The following is a 16,309-nucleotide window of genomic DNA, read 5'->3' on the forward strand; positions in this document are numbered from 1 at the left end:
GGTATATCCGACGTAGACGTCGGACTGAGACGTCGATAATAAACTTACAAAATTTGAAACTATTCTCTACACGTACAATCATAAAACAAAGCACAAAACGACTAACAGAACACCAGCGGACATATTCATATACGCAGGTACACCAGAGTATGAGACTCAAGCTAATAAAGAAAAACTAATAAATAACCTCAATAAAAAACGAACAAATTATGAAATTGACAGTAGATACAAGCACTCACCATTAGTTAAATCAAAGACGACAACCCCGTTCAAGAAAACAGGAGAACTAAGACAAATCGACGACAAACATTTTGAGGAAACTAACAGAGGCAGGAAAATAACACATTACAAAACCAAATTCAAAAAGAAAAAGATGACTAATCAAAGCAAACAACAGACAGCGATCAAAACATACAAGCACCAGCTTATACTAATTATAATATTACTATCAATAACTGTAAACCATATAAATGCATAAAGTATTGAAATTAATCCTATCAAAGCCCATAACGGATATCTCATATTTAAAACAGGAACCATAGAAATTCCGACAGATTACGAATTCCACTTTTTAACGGTTAATATAACAAAATCCGAAGAAACTTTTAACAATTTAATTGAACAAAATAAGAATTCAATAACCTTATACAAATCGAATACCTAGTAGAAAAATTAAACAGAGAAATAAACGGCTTAAAAATAGCCAATAGCAACGTATATAAATACTTATTTGGAACATTAGATCAAAAAGACAAAACAGAAATTGAACAAAAAATAAGCAACTTAGCAGAAAACAGCGTTCAGGTTAACAAATTAAATTACATAATAGAAGCTATAAACAAAGGAATAGAAATCATGAACGAACTAGATCAAGAGAAACAAAAAGGAAAGAAATTATATATCCTTATATTTAACTAACAACACTTTACTGAATATATAGAAGACATTGAGATGGGAATGCAGCTCACAAGACTAGCCATTTTTAATCCAAAATAACTAAAATATGACTATTTGTTGCATGGTAATTCTGAGAAATTGTTGGATACAAAAACTTCCACTTGGTTTAAATCAGATACAAACGAAATACTGATAATATCACATTTACCCAAGATAAAAAAGTTTATAGCAAAGAAACAAAAAAATTAATTAATAATGAATGTTTGACAGGAATTTTAAACCAAATAACATCAGAATGAAGTTATACTAAAATTTTCCAAATTTTCAAATCAACTACGTAGAACCAAATATAATTTTAACTTGGGATTTACCAAAAACTATATTAAATCATAATTGTATAAATAACGAAATAACAATAGAAGGAAACAAAATAATAAAAATCTTTAATTGTTCACTGCAAATTATTGAAATTTCAATTTCAAACAATATGTTAGATTATACTCAAAGCATTTACGTAAGCAATGATGTTATAAAATTAGAACCACTTTCGTTTGTACAAACGAAACAAATTATAAATGAACATACAAAATTTAACAATGTATTCCAGATAATTACAATAACCATATTTGTAATCATATTAATAATTTTAACACTGTATTTGACATATAAGTTCAAAAGCATACCTAAGAAATTAATTATAAAATATAAAAAAGCCAAGGTAGAAGAAATACAATAATAGGAGATACACCAATTGTACAAGAAGGAAATATTACACTATATCCAAACTTAAACACCTGAGGACAGGCACTTTTCTAATGGTTGGGGGAGTGACATATCCATAGTCGCACCCACCCTTTAACATAACTTAGCACATAAGCATAAGCACAAGTATAAACATTTCTAATATTGTAAACAAAGAGCTTGGTGATAAAATCGACATTGGTCAAGATCAAACTTTCCCCCTTTGGTAGACATAAACAATTCACCCTAAATATCACGCCACTGTCAATGTTCCCAACAGAGCACTTTCCCACGCATAATTGCTGACACAGCTCAAACTTCACTCAATTTTGACTCAAACTCTGTCAAAACGAAGTTTGCTAAGCGACCGCAACAGTTAGATAAATCAGTTCATATTCGGGAAGAAAATCTGAATGTACTCAACAAGTAAGTGAGAATAAATAATTGAAATATATTCTTTTATAGTAACCTAACGTGTAAAACTTAATTATATATATATAAGTTAACACATAACACTTAATATAGGATATTTCATAAGTTTATAATCAACCCTCGTTATCGCGTGTTTCATAAGTTAAGGAACAGCCCTCGCAATTGCGACACTGCATACTTTGTATCAGCGCGCTATAGCTGCAGTGGTCAGCGTCGGTAATCGGACACTTTTGTTTTGCTGCAGCAGTTTCCGTATTGCCTAAGATTTTGCTGAGTCGGCTTGCCGACCATGACATTGTGGCGTGATGCGAGTTTTGGCTTAGCTTAAGTGAAATATTCTGTGCATTAAGAAATTAGTTTTTAATGCGGCTGAGGCACATCGGCACACTCACTCACTACGTCGTATCGGCCTAGTGTTTTATAAATAACCAAAATAAAGTCTTATGACGAAAATCCGCGAAGACCTTATTATTTAAATAAAAATTTTTATATATATATATATATATATACTACAAGTGGTCAGCGTGGGACTGTTGTCTTAGCTTAGCTCATAAGCGGGTGATTGTGGCGGTGGCGTCAGATAAAAAATCCCCAGGTTAGTCCAAACTTAGTATTTTGAGCCATCGGCAGACCGCCTTGGCTTTGGAGTATACCTGGTAGGATGATGTCTGCGTAGGCGTCGGCGACGAGTTCCAAAAGGTACTGGTGATGGGTGGAACCAGTCGTTGTCCGCCAAAGCGATGTTGCTAAACGGGTCCTTCATGTCCGATCTGATAGCTCGGGCTGGAGTTATACAGCTGAGTTGCAGGTCAGCCACTAAGACCACCTCTCGAGACATCTGAGTTGTCTTGGAGCGCAGCACGGCTGTGCTGGAACGGAAAGGCAGTTGCCACGATTGCATTAATGCGGCTTACTGAACAACATGGCGTCGTTGACGGTGCCATGCTGGTTCTCTACAGAGGAGTGAACTGGAGATGTAGGAGAGGTGTTATTATGTGATGGTTTTGGCTTGAAAGAGGGATTAGTTGCTTTTAGGGATTAGTCGGTAGGAAGAAGGACCAATTCGGTTATTGGTCTTCGGATGACACCACGAGCGGTAAGCACGTCCATTACGCGGACCTTGTCATCTGTGGCTGGGCAAGCCAACTGGACTCCTCCAAGGCACCATTCATTTATTGGTAGGTTATCTTCCTTGATAATCACCATATCACCGACTTGGAGGTCCTCTGTAGGGGACTGCCATTTGTTTTGCTTATGGAGCTCCTTTAAATACTCATTCTTCCACCGGAAGCAGAATTGCTGATGGAGCGATTTGAGTCGCTGCCATCGGTTAACTGGCTCGTTAGTTGACAGAAGAGGGCCACCAACTAGGAAGTGGCCTGGAGTTAGACCCAATAAATCAGTCGGATCTTTCGATATTGGAGAGATTGGCCTGGAGTTAAGGCAGGCTTCAATCTTGGAGAGGAGAGTCGCTAATTCCTCAAAGGTATATTTTGAGGATGCGGTGGATTTGTAGAAGTGGCTCTTAAAGCTTTTGACAAGTGCTGCCCATGTGCGGAGCGCCACGAGGATTGAAATGCCAACACAAGCTTTGATGACTATGCTTGGATAATATGAGCTCTTTGGCCGCTTGCAAGAAATCTCTCGAAAGAACGGATGACGCTCCCACAAACGTTTTCCCATTATCTGAGTACATCTGTTGTGGAAGGCCACGTCTTGCTATAAATCGCGCAAATGCGGCCAGGAATCTCTCCGTGGTTCGATCTGTGGTGGCTTCTAAATGGCATGCTCGACCAATGTAGCTTTTAATATCGAAAGGTCCGGCAAAGTCTATACCCGTGTGTGTGAAGGGTCGGGAAAAGGTTGATCTCGCCCTCGGGAGCTGGCCCATAAGTTGGGTCTGGAGTCGTCTACGGTGTATTACACACACCTTGCAGGAGTTTATGGTAGATTTTACCAAGACCTTGAGCTTTGGGATCCAGTATTTGGCTTTTATGAGGCGCATTACCAACTGATTCCCTCCGTGTAAACAAATGAGGTGGGTAAATCGGACCAGGAGGCGTGAAAAATCACAATTGGCCGGGGGGGTCGCTCATCATAGCCTAACGAGGTTGACGCTCTCACCCGTCCACAGGATCGCAGAATACCCCTTTGATCGATGAAAGTCGAATTGAATTGGCTTCTTCTCGAGCAAACAGCTATACTTCTTAGGATAAGCTTGACGTTGAGTATGCTCGATAAGTCGGAACTGAACTCTCGTAAGTTCTTCATTACGGAGCTCGGCGGGAAAGTGGATCGCTGGATTTCTACAGCGCTGGATAAATCGACAGACATATGCGATAACTCGCAATGCCTTTTCGAATCTGGAGAATCATTCCAGAAGGTTATTGGAGGGTAGCTGTGAGACATCGCACTTCACTGCGCGTTGTTCAATCTCTGTCTCAAGTACCGTAACAGGAACCATTGGTTTTGTGGTAGTCGTAACCATTCCGGTGCATGCCACCAAAGTGCTGCCCAATAGGTCCCGAGGAGAAACCCCCCGACTAGCTAGGTCAGCTGGGTTATGTTCGGATCGGGACCAGTTGCCATTGGTTGATGTTACCTTGGCTACCCGGTTAACCACAAAGGTAGACCATTTGCATGGATGTTTATCCAACCAGGCAAGAACAATAGTGGAGTCTGTCCAATTGAAATTTTCATTACTCTGGATGGGGAGCTGAAGAACGGCGCCACATAGCTCTAAGCGTGGTAGTGATACCGTCTTAATTGATGCATCCGTTGATCTCGACGCGCAAATAAAGTGCAGCACCATATGCGCGCAGAAGCCGTCAAACTGCACCTTTGCCTTCTGTTGAAAATCGACCCATCTTGGAATACGGATCTCTTCGAGAGAGGGATAGTCGGTTAGGAAGTCATGCCAACGTTGAACGAATCATCCCACCCCCAGCCAGATCTCTTGCATGAGAATCTTTGCTCGAACTATGACAGGTGCTAGCCATGCAGCAGGATCGAACAATTTCGCAACCTATGATAGTACTTCACGTTTAGTGAGCGAAGGCTGAGATACCATGTTGGACGCAGCAAAAAAAAGCTGGTCTGTTGTGGCTTGCCATCGAATGCCTATCGTTTTAGCGACGGTGGGTTCTCCGATTTCTAAGAAATCCGCAAACACAGTAAGTGGTCTCTTGGTATTCCTTTTAACACTTCCTTTGTGTTGGATGTCCACTTTCTCAGAGGGAACCCGGCTCTGTCGACTGCCATGCGGAGTTCTGCAATGGCTGAAATTGCTTGTTGCTTCGTGTGTGCCCCTGTTAGAACATCATCGACATACATATAATTTTCAATTATATCAGATGCGATAGGACATTGTTCTCGTATATCACGAGCGAGGTATGGTGTGCGGAGTGCGAGGTATGCTGCACAGTTTACCCCAAAGGTAACTGTATTGAGTTCGAACTCTCAAAGTTCTTCGTTCTTATTGCGAAATAGTATTCGTTGGTATGGGGTATGTCTTGGATCGACCTGGATTCGCCGATATATCTTAGTTATATCGGCATTAAAAACGTAGCGGTAGAATCGACACTTTAGTATCTGAATCGTCAGATCAGATGGGAGTACTGGTGGTGTGCTGTCGGGCTTAAAAACAGCATGATGCGGCAAGTAAAAATTATTGGGGTTGCTGTTTGAAGAGACTTGTGTTATATGACCTAAGTCGAAGTATTACCGAATCACGGAGTCGTACTGCTCTTTCAAAGGAAGGTTTCTTTTTAGATAGATAGATCTTGAATGTCCTAAGTCTATGTGATTAGGTTCTTGGAAAGGTAGGGTGACTACATATCTGCCACTTTTGTTCCTTGTTGTTGCTCGGATGAAATTACTCTCACAGAAAGAGTCGGAGCTCCTTACCAGTTTGACTGGAATGTCCTCCGCCTCCCAAAATTTTGTGAGAATGACGTCTAATTGCTCTTCTGGAGAGACAGATATTCGAGTCGAGAATGACAAGATTGCGGTGGATGCGGTCTTTGAAACTGGGCCTGCTAAAATCCACCCGAAAAGAGTTTTCTGGCCCAGCGACGTGCCACATATATTTGGATGGGAGCCGCCTGTTAGTATGGACGGTAGGATATCAGCGCCAATCAGCACATATAACTGGAGTTTTGGCAGGGTTGTCAATAAACTTTGGGGGATCGAACATGATGGTAGATTCCCTGCCAAATGTGGTAGGACGTAGGCTGATGCCTCGATATGGATACGAGGCTTGGAAGGAGAGCCAATATTAAAATGGCAGAGCTTGCGAGGCTGGGCTGCAACAGCTTGATTTAATCCTGATACTTGTGCCTGTACGGATTTGTACGGCAGCTTTATCAGGTCGCTCAGAAATAAATGTTGCCTCTGATCCCGAGTCGATCAGTGCACGAGCTGTATAATTTACACCCAAATGGCGAACATATATAACAGCCGTGCTTAGGAGAACACCGTGGGCGTTAATTGCAGCATATATGTGAACGTTCGCTTGTTGGGATGAAGTGGACAGTATGGATTGATTGGAGGGAGCTGTTGCTTGTGGCATGCGGACTACCGCAGGGCCCAATTGTAGAGAGAGTCATTACGTTGCAAGAGCGTATTGTGACGACCTTTGCATGTAAAACAATTGTGAGCACTTGTGCAATCCTTTAACTGATGACCCCTAGCGAAACAGTTCAAACATAGTTTTTGCTGTTTGATGTAAGTTGCTCGTTCGCTGACGGGCGTTTGGAGAAATCGTGGGCACAGACGGATAGGGTGATTCTCCCTGGAGTATAATTAGCAGGCTTGCGGCTTGTTAGCAACCTTATTCTCAAATGAGTTAAGCCTTCTAGAGTGCGATAGCGTTCTAAGAGAAAGGCGTTCATCTCAAGCCAAGATAAGATGTCGTTTTTTCTCGAGATGGACTGTTCCCATAAGGAGAGTGTTATTTTTGAGTAATTTGGAGGAACATAGGAACACGATTTATTTCGGATAACTCCAGAGCTGTTAAGCAACCTTGAATGGTGCTCTGAATGTCCTTAATTGCCGCTCCAGACTCTTGGGAGATTGGCTGCAGGTTGAAAAGAATCTTGAGCTGGCTATTGACTAACAATTTTCGGTTCTCAAAGTGCTCAGTCAGATTGGCCCAGGCTGATCGGAAGCCATCGTTAGTAAAAGGTGACTTCGATACAATCGCCTGAACCTCACCGCTGGTTTTCGCACTGAGATGGAATAATTTCTCGACCTGGGATAACCTAGGATTATTTATGTAAATTGCAGTAAAGAGGTCTCGAAATGTGGGCCAACGTATGTAATCTCTGCTGAAGATTTCTGTGTCGCAAGGAAGTAAGCGACACCCGGTGCGAACATATGCCGGAATGGTGGACTGAGCGGATGGCTTATTTTGGACGTTAGCTGTATCGATTTGCTCGCTAAGTTTAGCGGCGCATCTCTTATATACCAAGTAACAATAGTCGTACTTGGACTGCATGACTGAAATGGTTTCCATTGAACCGGCTTCCGAGATTATTGTTGAGCCGACCTCGTACTCTTTTTCAACCTTGTCTCACAAGGCTCGCACTTGGTCCCGACCGACCTGGCATGTATAGAGAGACGGGTCAGAGCCTCCAGGAGTGTTTAGTTTTGCCTCAAACTAACTTAGACGATCAGTGACAGCAATAAACTTGATTAAGGTCGCGTCATATTTTCTGCCGTTTTGGTATTAGCTCGCGTGGAAATCGGACTAGATCTTGTGCTAATGGTTGCCTTAGTGCGTCCGACTGCAGTGGTCAGGAATGCTTCGCTTTTAGCTTTGGACGGCGGTCGACTGATTTTTATCAGTGGACTTGGCCTCGAACTAAGAGGTGCCGTAACAATTCCCCTTGTCTTGGACGCGGATAATTCGCTTTTAGTCCGGGACGATGTTACCCCTTCGCCTCTCAGGGCTGCTGTTGGAGACGGAGAACTTCTGGAGGTGCTTGCGGACGGAACTGCTAAGTGATGCTTTGTTTCTTCCCCTTTGCCAGTTGGCATACTAAGCGGAAGCGATTGGGTAGGAAAACAAAGGTGCTCGCTTCTAGCAGTAGATCATATCACACGCTGACCTGAAATGGTTTTGTTTGTGTACTGCAATAATATGTTGCTGATATATTTATCTTAACCGATGTTACTTTATTGGTACAGTGTACCCTCAATATATGCACATACTATATCTCCCTCCTTTTGAAAAATAAGTGGAGTTATTTTACATAAATTTATTTAATTTGAATATTTATTATATTTGTAATGCACTAATAATGTATTTAATGTATTTTAAAATATTTTTTTTTTTCAATATTGTGAGGCGGCTAAAGAGACCAGCCACCCCACAGTTTTCACGGCAAGGAGCCGTCATCCCTTTGGCCAAATTACGGCAAGCAGCCGGTGGCGGGACAGCGCATTAATTTTCTTTAGTTATAAGTATTAATTATATTAGGTTAAGATCTTAATGAAATAAGAGGCAAGGAGCCATCAGTAATATAAGCAGTTCGATTAGTAGCAAAGAGGCAAGGAGCCGCGAATATTATAATTGATTTAAATAGTGAATTTGAATTTAACCGCCGGCCGCCGCTGCAACCGTGCGTTGTCGATCGGTTGCTAACACCGTCTTTGAGAGCGCAACTTCAATTCGGCGGCAAAGAGCGAAAGCTCCGAGGCGAAGTTGCGAAAGCTCGCGGCGAAATTGAGCAGCCGAAGCGAGCGCATGGCTTGCCGGCGAGCGTGCCGGCACTTGTAATCGAACGTTAAGGGTGAGTAGAAGTGCTGCGCGAGATAAACGAAATCATAGATGGTATAGTGGAGCGCTAGGGCTCCAGACTCCAGGCGTCGGCTGCATGTAACAAACTCTGAATATTAAGTGTTTTACATATCTTTGGTTGGAGTTATAGGGGTGGAAAGGAGACCACAAGGAGAGTGCTGAGCGCATCTGGGATCGTATTAGTGAGTGAGTCTCTCTCAGTGAGTGAGTCTGTCATACTGAGTGACTCTCTCACACTGAGAGAGGCTTTGTCAATGCTGTGTTCAGACTAGCAATGAACTGGAATGAACATTCTCTCTCTCCCCCCCTCCCCCCCTCCCAGGCAATATGCAGATTGCAAAATTTTCTATTGCGAGCATGTCCCAGAGAGTATCCATCCAAACTTAGTATTTTGAGCCATCGGCAGACCGCCTTGGCTTTGGAGTATACCTGGTAGGATGACGTCTGGGTAGGCGTCGGCGACGAGTACCAATAGGTACTGGTGATGGGTGGAACCAGTCGTTGTCCGCCAAAGCGATGGTGCTAAACGGGTCCTCCATGTCCGATCTGATAGCTCGGGCTGGAGTTATGCAGCTGAGTTGCGGGTCAGCCACTAAGACCACCTCTCGAGACATCTGAGTTGTCTTGGAGCGCAGCACGGCTCTGCACGCACCTTCTACGCCAATGCGTGTGACGGAAAGGCAGTTGCCACGATTGCATTAATGCGGCTTACTGAACAACATGGCGTCGTTGACGGTGCCATGCTGGTTCTCTACAGAGGAGTGAACTGGAGATGTAGGAGAGGTGTTATTATGTGATGGTTTTGGCTTGAAAGAGGGATTAGTTGCTTTTAGGGATTAGTCGGTAGGAAGAAGGACCAATTCGGTTATTGTCTTCGGATGACACAACGAGCGGTAAGCACGTCCACTACGCGGACCTTGTCATCTGTGGCTGGGCAAGCCAACTGGAGTCCTCCAAGGCACCATTCATTTATTGGTAGGTTATCTTCCTTGATAATCACCATATCACCGACTTGGAGGTCCTCTGTAGGGGACTGCCATTTGTTTTGCTTATGGAGCTCCTTTAAATACTCATTCTTCCACCGGAAGCAGAATTGCTGATGGAGCGATTTGAGTCGCTGCCATCGGTTAACTGGCTCGTTAGTTGACAGAAGAGGGCCACCAACTAGGAAGTGGCCTGGAGTTAGACCCAATAAATCAGTCGGATCTTTCGACATTGGAGAGATTGGCCTGGAGTTAAGGCAGGCTTCAATCTTGGAGAGGAGAGTCGCTAATTCCTCAAAAGTATATTTTGAGGATGCGGTGGATTTGTAGAAGTGGCTCTTAAAGCTTTTGACAAGTGCTGCCCATGTGAGGAGCGCCACGAGGATTGAAATGCCAACACAAGCTTTGATGACTATGCTTGGATAATATGAGCTCTTTGGCCGCTTGCAAGAAATCTCTCGAAAGAACAGATGACGCTCCCACAAACGTTTTCCCATTATCTGAGTACATCTGTTGTGGAAGGCCACGTCTTGCTATAAATCGCGCAAATGCGGCCAGGAATCTCTCCGTGGTTCGATCTGTGGTGGCTTCTAAATGGCATGCTCGACCAATGTAGCTTTTAATATCGAAAGGTCCGGCAAAGTCTATACCCGTGTGTGTGAAGGGTCGGGAAAAGGTTGATCTCGCCCTCGGGAGCTGGCCCATAAGTTGGGTCTGGAGTCGTCTACGGTGTATTACACACACCTTGCAGGAGTTTATGGTAGATTTTACCAAGACCTTGAGCTTTGGGATCCAGTATTTGGCTTTTATGAGGCGCATTACCAACTGATTCCCTCCGTGTAAACAAATGAGGTGGGTAAATCGGACCAGGAGGCGTGAAAAATCACAATTGGCCGGGGGGGTCGCTCATCATAGCCTAACGAGGTTGACGCTCTCACCCGTCCACAGGATAGCAGAATACCCCTTTGATCGATGAAAGTCGAATTGAATTGGCTTCTTCTCGAGCAAACAGCTATACTTCTTAGGATAAGCTTGGCGTTGAGTATGCTCGATAAGTCGGAACTGAACTCTCGTAAGTTCTTCATTACGGAGCTCGGCGGGAAAGTGGATCGCTGGATTTCTACAGCGCTGGATAAATCGACAGACATATGCGATAACTCGCAATGCCTTTTCGAATCTGGAAAATCATTCCAGAAGGTTATTGGAGGGTAGCTGTGGGACATCGCACCTCACAGCGCGTTGTTCAATCTCTGTCTCAAGTACCGTAACAGGAACTGGCCATTGGTTTTGTGGTAGTCGTAACCATTCCGGTGCATGCCACCAAAGTGCTGCCCAATAGGTCCCGAGGAGAAACCCCCCGACTAGCTAGGTCAGCTGGGTTATATTCGGATCGGGACCATTTGCCATTGGTTGATATTATCATGGCTACCCGGTTAACCACAAAGGTAGACCATTTCCATCGAACAATTTCGCAAACTATGATAGTACTTCACGTTTAGTGAGCGAAGGCTGAGATACCATGTTGGACGCAGCAAAAAAAAGCTGTTCTGTTGTGGCTTGCCATCGAATGCCTATCGTTTTAGCGACGGTGGGTTCTCCGATTTCTAAGAAATCCGCAAACACAGTAAGTGGTCTCTTGGTATTCCTTTTAACACTTCCTTTGTGTTGGATGTCCACTTTCTCAGAGGGAACCCGGCTCTGTCGAGTGCCATGCGGAGTTCTGCAATGGCTGAAATTGCTTGTTGCTTCGTGTGTGCCCCTGTTAGAACATCATCGACATACATATAATTTTCAATTATATCAGATGCGATAGGACATTGTTCTCGTATATCACGAGCGAGGTATGGTGTGCGGAGTGCGAGGTATGCTGCACAGTTTACCCCAAAGGTAACTGTATTGAGTTCGAAGTCGCAAAGTTCTTCGTTCTCATTGCGAAATAGTATTCGTTGGTATGGGGTATGTCTTGGATCGACCTGGATTCGCCGATATATCTTAGTTATATCGGCATTAAAAACGTAGCGGTAGAATCGACACTTTAGTATCTGAATCGTCAGATCAGATGGGAGTACTGGTGGTGTGCTGTCGGGCTTAAAAACAGCATGATGCGGCAAGTAAAAATTATTGGGGTTGCTGTTTGAAGAGACTTGTGTTATATGACCTAAGTCGAAGTATTACCGAATCACGGAGTCGTACTGCTCTTTCAAAGAAAGGTTCCTTTTTAGATAGATAGATCTTGAATGTCCTAAGTCTATGTGATTAGGTTCTTGGAAAGGTAAGGTGACTACATATCTGCCACTTTTGTTCCTTGTTGTTGCTCGCATGAAATTACTCTCACAGAAAGAGTCGGAGCTCCTTACCAGTTTGACTGGAATGTCCTCCGCCTCCCAAAATTTTGTGAGAATGACGTCTAATTGCTCTTCTGGAGAGACAGATATTCGAGTCGAGAATGACAACATATATTTGGATGGGAGCCGCCTGTTAGTATGGACGGTAGGATATCAGCGCCAATCAGCACATATAACTGGAGTTTTGGCAGGGTTGTCAATAAACTTTGGGGGATCGAACATGATGGTAGATTCCCTGCCAAATGTGGTAGGACGTAGGCTGATGCCTCGATATGGATACGAGGCTTGGAAGGAGAGCCAATATTAAAATGGCAGAGCTTGCGAGGCTGGGCTGCAACAGCTTGATTTAATCCTGATACTTGTGCCTGTACGGATTTGTACGGCAGCTTTATCAGGTCGTTCAGAAATAAATGTTGCCTCTGATCCCGAGTCGATCAGTGCACGAGCTGTATAATTTACACCCAAATGGCGAACATATATAACAGCCGTGCTTAGGAGAACACCGTGGGCGTTAATTGCAGCATATATGTGAACGTTCGCTTGTTGGGATGAAGTGGACAGTATGGATTGATTGGAGGGAGCTGTTGCTTGTGGCATGGGGACTACCGCAGGGCCCAATTGTAGAAAGAGTCATTACGTTGCAAGAGCGTATTGTGACGACCTTTGCATGTAAAACAATTGTGAGCACTTGTGCAATCCTTTAACTGATGACCCCTAGCGAAACGGTTCAAACATAGTTTTTGCTGTTTGATGTAAGTTGCTCGTTCGCTGACGGGCGTTTGGAGAAATCGTGGGCACAGACGGATAAGGTGATTCTCCCTGGAGTACAATTAGCAGGCTTGCGGCTTGTTAGCAACCTTATTCTCAAATGAGTTTAAGCAGGCTTGCGGCTTGCGGTTTGTTAGCTACCTTATTCTCAAATGAGTTAAGCCATCTAGAGTGCGATAGCGTTCTAAGAGAAAGGCGTTCATCTCAAGCCAAGATGAGATGTCGTTTTTTCTCGAGATGGACTGTTCCCATAAGGAGAGTGTTATTTTTGAGTAATTTGGAGGAACATAGGAACACGATTTATTTCGGATAACTCCAGAGCTGTTAAGCAACCTTGAATGGTGCTCTGAATGTCCTTAATTGCCGCTCCAGACTCTTGGGAGATTGGCTGCAGGTTGAAAAGAATCTTGAGCTGGCTGTTGACTAACAATTTTCGGTTCTCAAAGCGCTCAGTCAGATTGGCCCAGGCTGATCGGAAGCCATCGTTAGTAAAAGGTGACTTCGATACAATCGCCTGAACCTCACCGCTGGTTTTCGCACTGAGATGGAATAATTTCTCGACCTGGGATAACCTAGGATTATTTATGTAAATTGCAGTAAAGAGATCTCGAAATGTGGGCCAACGTATGTAATCTCTGCTGAAGATTTCTGTGTCGCAAGGAAGTAAGTGACACCCGGTGCGAAAATATGCCGGAATGGTGGACTGAGCGGATGCCCTATTTTGGGCGTTAGCTGTATCGATTTGCTCGCTAAGTTTAGCGGCGCATCTCTTATATACCAAGTAACAATAGTCGTACTTGGACTGCATGACTGAAATGGTTTCCAATGAACCGGCTTCCGAGATTATTGTTGAGCCGACCTCGTACTCTTTTTCAACCTTGTCTCACAAGGCTCGCACTTGGTCCCGACGGACCTGGCACGTATAGAGAGACGGGTCAGAGCCTCCAGGAGTGTTTAGTTTTGCCTCAAACTAACTTAGACGATCAGTGACAGCAATAAACTTGATTAAGGTCGCGTCATATTTTCTGCCGTTTTGGTATTAGCTCGCGTGGAAATCGGACTAGATCTTGTGCTAATGGTTGCCTTAGTGCGTCCGACTGCAGTGGTCAGTAATGCTTCGCTTTTAGCTTTGGACGGCGGTCGACTGATTTTTATCAGTGGACTTGGCCTCGAACTAAGAGGTGCCGTAACAATTCCCCTTGTCTTGGACGCGGATAATTCGCTTTTAGTCCGGGACGAAGTTACCCCTTCGCCTCTCAGGGCTGCTGTTGGAGACGGAGAACTTCTGGAGGTGCTTACGGACGGAACTGCTAAGTGATGCTTTGTTTCTTCCCCTTTGCCAGTTGGCATACTAAGCGGAAGCGATTGGGTAGGAAAACAAAGGTGCTCGCTTCTAGCAGTAGATCATATCACACGCTGACCTGAAATGGTTTTGTTTGTGTACTGCAATAATATGTTGCTGATATATTTATCTTAACCGATGTTACTTTATTGGTACAGTGTACCCTCAATATATGCACATACTATATCTCCCTCCTTTTGAAAAATAACGTAACTAAGTGGAGTTATTTTACATAAATTTATTTAATTTGAATATTTATTATATTTGTAATGCACTAATAATGTATTTAATGTATTTTAAAATATTTTTTTTTTTCAATATTGTGAGGCGGCTAAGGAGACCAGCCACCCCACAGTTTTCACGGCAAGGAGCCGTCATCCCTTTGGCCAAATTACGGCAAGCAGCTGCTGGCGGGACAACGCATTAATTTTCTTTAGTTATAAGTATTAATTATATTAGGTTAAGATCTTAATGAAATAAGAGGCAAGGAGCCATCAGTAATATAAGCAGTTCGATTAGTAGCAAAGAGGCAAGGAGCCGCGAATATTATAATTGATTTAAATGGTGAATTTGAATTTAATTATGTAGAAAGTATTGGATTATTCCCTGTTTCTAGGTAACCCGGCTTACCTTAACATCGGAACTAACCGGTGTTCGACCTAACCTCGAACGAGGGGCATGCGGTACGAGTTTGTGGCTCTGGGGTGGGCATTGCCGGTTGGTGTTTAGGTAGTGGAGTTGGTGCGAGGCCACGGCCCGCTAGTGTAGTTGGTGCGAGGCCACGGCCCGCTAGCATAGTGGTACGAGGCCACGGCCTGGCAGAAGGATAGAGTATTTAGGTAGTGGAGTTGGTGCGAGGCCGCGGCCCGTTAGTGTGGTTGGAGCGAGGCCACGGCCCGCTAGCATAAGGTGGTACGAGGCCACGGCCCGATGGCGTAGGTGTGTAGAGGTAGATCTGGGTTTGGTTTGGTCAGGATAAATAACTTGTAACTCGCTAGACCTGGTAAGACTGAGAATTATACCCCGGCCAGAAGCTACCTTACAAGTGGAGCCCGAGCGGGGACCAAGAGGCGTTTAGGGGTGTGGCATGTCGGCGGATTAAAGCCCGCAAGCATGCCCTTAAAGGTATTTTCCAAAAAAAAAAGAAGAAAAATATAGGGTATTTCTGGTCGGGTATACCCTAGAGGGAAGGTAACCTAGCAGAGAGCAAGAAAATAAGAAGGTCATGTATGTGCGAAATATGAAAATAGGGTATTAAGTAGTCCGGTATACCCCAGAGAACATTCCTAGACCTTGTGTTAGGCATAGCCAGAAAATGAACACGTGCAGCTGGTGAGTGACAAAAATGCTAGCAGCAAGCCGGCAAGTAAGATAAAGAGACGAAAACATAACGGTCGGTCGTGAGAGTACAGCGCGCGCGCGCCAGCGAGTACAGCTGTCGGGGGCAGTGAAGTGGTCACCCTTCAAGTGAATGTGAACAAAGAGAACAATAAGAGCGGAACAATAATAAATAAAAATAAGTGAATAATAATAAACTTTTCTTTTATAAATCAAATTAATTAAACAAAAAAAAAAAATTAATAAAAAAAATAAATAAAAAAAAAAAAAAGTGATAAGACACCAACACCAAGAAAAGGAGAGAGGAATAGTAAAGGGACCGACGGAACCCCTAGAACGGGAAGAGAGGGAAACAGCGACGTCGACTAGCAAGGAAGTATACAATAAAGGATGGAGGCAGGTGAGTGCCAAAACCCGGGGGTAGGCGTCCGCTGGATTCGTCAGCGACGCAAAGAGGAGCTAGTGCCGATCGCCCAGGAGCTACGTAAGCGGCTGTCCACCTACGTGGAGGAGGGCGGTCATTCGACTGGGATTTGGGCTCGGCTCGCCGAGCTGGAATCCCAGTATGCTAAAACTTTTGAGCCGCCATCTAGGGGCGTCCCACCCGACTTTGGTGGACGGCCACGGCAAAAGTCGGAACCTAACCTCAGAAGCTCCCAGC

At 44.0% G+C, this 16,309-nt stretch overlaps 2 pseudogenes; both read right to left on the bottom strand.

The window, feature by feature from the left end:
• Window positions 1-10,194: 10,194 nt before the first annotated feature.
• On the bottom strand, window positions 10,195-11,278 carry LOC138911656 (uncharacterized; annotated as a pseudogene).
• A 181-nt stretch (window positions 11,279-11,459) lies between these two features.
• On the bottom strand, window positions 11,460-15,106 carry LOC138911657 (uncharacterized; annotated as a pseudogene).
• Window positions 15,107-16,309: the final 1,203 nt, after the last annotated feature.

Source organism: Drosophila virilis, unplaced genomic scaffold (assembly GCF_030788295.1).
Source record: "Drosophila virilis strain 15010-1051.87 unplaced genomic scaffold, Dvir_AGI_RSII-ME tig00001840, whole genome shotgun sequence".
In the NCBI taxonomy this organism is placed as follows: Eukaryota; Metazoa; Arthropoda; class Insecta; order Diptera; family Drosophilidae; genus Drosophila; species Drosophila virilis.